The sequence below is a fragment of the Lasioglossum baleicum genome, unplaced genomic scaffold (genome assembly GCF_051020765.1).
Source record: "Lasioglossum baleicum unplaced genomic scaffold, iyLasBale1 scaffold0073, whole genome shotgun sequence".
Classification (NCBI taxonomy): domain Eukaryota; kingdom Metazoa; phylum Arthropoda; class Insecta; order Hymenoptera; family Halictidae; genus Lasioglossum; species Lasioglossum baleicum.
In genome coordinates, this window is record NW_027469133.1 from 307,501 (window position 1) to 310,000 (window position 2,500).

Here is a 2,500-nt window from a genome sequence, read left to right on the forward strand (position 1 = left end):
TGAGGTCCGGACGGTAGGATTTGTTTTCTGCGGAGATGGATGGTTCTATAAATACTTCGTTGTCTGAGCTGGTGATTTTGGCTACAAAATTCTTTATTTCATCATGCCTTTTGATCCGGAGGCCTTTAGTAGATTGACATAGACCAAGGATGTGACCCAATGTTTCCGCTTGGGCTTTACACTTCCTGCACAGTATGTCAACATTCTTATTTGCTCTCCTTAGGGTGGTTCTATTGCCGAAGGTGTTTGTCCTGAGGTGTATGGCGTCTATAAATCTTGAGGGTTTCAGCAGGTTATATTCGGTTAGCCAGGAGTTGCCGATCTTATCTTGGTAATATTCTTTTACTCCTTGGCTTTGACATCTGAGTGTTTCCCATTGGGACATGTAATCCTTTTTCAGACGTTTTTTGGCTTTATCGATGTCTTCCAATGTAGCTGGCCAATTTATGCGGAGGGAGTTCGCAATTGTTTTTAACTTTTTCTCGTATGCCTCATTTATGAGTCCCGAAATTGCTGGATCTAGTGATCCTTTTTTCTTGAGCGCACTTTTTAGGACTGCGAGTTTAGTTATGTGCTCAAGTCTTGGAAGCCCTAGGCCCCCATTATTTCGTGGTGTGTAGAAGAAGCCGGTTGCGGTCGATATGGTTAAATGCAATATCTCTTTTACTTGCTGCCTAATTTCGTTGTCGAGCAATTTGAGGACTGAGTCACTAGGGGGGCAAATGGTTAACTGGTAAATAAACCTAGGTATTATGTAGTTAACAATGAGGTCAATTTTTTGCTGGGGTTTTAGCGGTAGAACTCTGGTCCTTGTAATTAAGTTTACTATCTCGGGTACTAACGTACCGCATTCCATCCCCTTCCAAGGGCCAATGTGAGCTCCCAAGTACCTAAGTACTTCTTCAGGTTTTGTGCTAGGGATTTCTTCCCTATCGCTAATCCTCAGTTTAGGATCCTTGACGAACCAGGTATCCTTTTTAGTGACTATCTCGAAAGATTTGCTTTTTATTGCGGATATTTCCATATTTAGTTTTTTCAAAAAATTGACAACCATGTTTAATTGAAGTTGGGCCTCTATTGCATTTTTCGCTAGGAGAACCATGTCATCCGCAAAGGTTAATACCGACACGTTAGGACCCTCTTTAGTTGAGAGCCCAGTGGACTTCTCCTCTAATTCGTCGAGGAGATGTTCTATGCTCAAATTGAATAAAAGTGGGGAGAGTGAGTCCCCTTGTTTCACACCACGTTTTAATTTTACGCTAACTGATTTCCCGTATCTAGCACGTATTTTAGTAGAGCTATTGTCGTACATCTTGTTTATTAGGTCAATTATTTTATCAGGGATACCCTTACTATTCAAGCCTGCTCTGATCATTTCGTGTGGTACAGTGTCGAATGCCTTAGATATATCGATGATTGTGAATACTCCTCCCTCACTCAATTTGCAGTGTGCTAGTATGTTGTTCAATAGGCTAGTATTGTGTACACATCCGTTTTCTGCGGTGAAACCCTTTTGCCTCAGATTTTGGGTGATGACTGATCTTAGGCGAATATCTATTAGTGAGGAGAATATTCGACCGATGATGGAGCTGATAGTGATAGGTCGCCAGTTACCTATTTTGGTTGTATCTTTGTTCGGTTTCGGAATTAAGGTAGTTCTATTAATTTTCCAAATTTCTGGGTAATAGTTAGCAATGCATAATATATTAAATAAGCTGGCCAAGATGATTGGGAGACCTGGTATTTGGAGATGGCGTTTCTGTATTCCATCCAATCCAGCCGCTGTTTTTGTTCGTATTTTACTAATTTTTCGAATAATTTCTTCGCCAGTGAATGGTGTAAAGAATTCTTGGAGTTTAAGCTTGGGAGGGTTTTTAATGCCTATGTTAATCTGCGACGGTCCAGGTGTTTCCCAGAGGTCAACATACAGCTCTTTAATGTCTTCCTCTGTTGGTGGTTGGAGAGGGGGTTTTATAATAAATTCATCGTGATTCACTATCAGATCGGCTAATTTCTTGGGGCACTCATTGAACAGATCCTGACATCGTGCGTACATATATTTTCGTTGGCGGTTTTTATTTGTCCTTCGTGTCTGGTTTCTATTGTTGTGTGGATTTTTGTTATTTCTATTCCGGTGCTGGTTGTTTATACCGTTATTATTGTTGAATTTTCTTCTACTATTGTTCCTGTTATTGTTGTAGTTGTTGTTATGGTTATTTTTCCTGTTAGATTTGTTTGCACGCGTATTGCTGCTGTCATTGGGTATTGTTTCGTTATTCTGCAAAAAGGGGATTAATTGTTCTGTTATGAAGCTCTCAATATTGTCGTTTTGCGCGTTTTGGTTGCTGTTTGCATTCTCTGCTATTTGTTTCAGTGCGTGAAGGAGGTTGGCTATTTGCTCGGATTCATTGCCTGTTCCTGCGTTAATAACTTGACGACGAAGAGAGTCCTGCCACTCTGATTCGTCGTCCTCAACTGAAGTGAGGTTATTACCTCCTAT

General features: G+C 40.6%; 1 pseudogene; it reads right to left on the reverse strand.

Annotated features, from left to right (window-relative positions):
• The window catches only part of LOC143219793 (large subunit ribosomal RNA), an 8,584-nt pseudogene that overhangs the window by 1,959 nt on the left and 4,125 nt on the right, over positions 1–2,500 (reverse strand).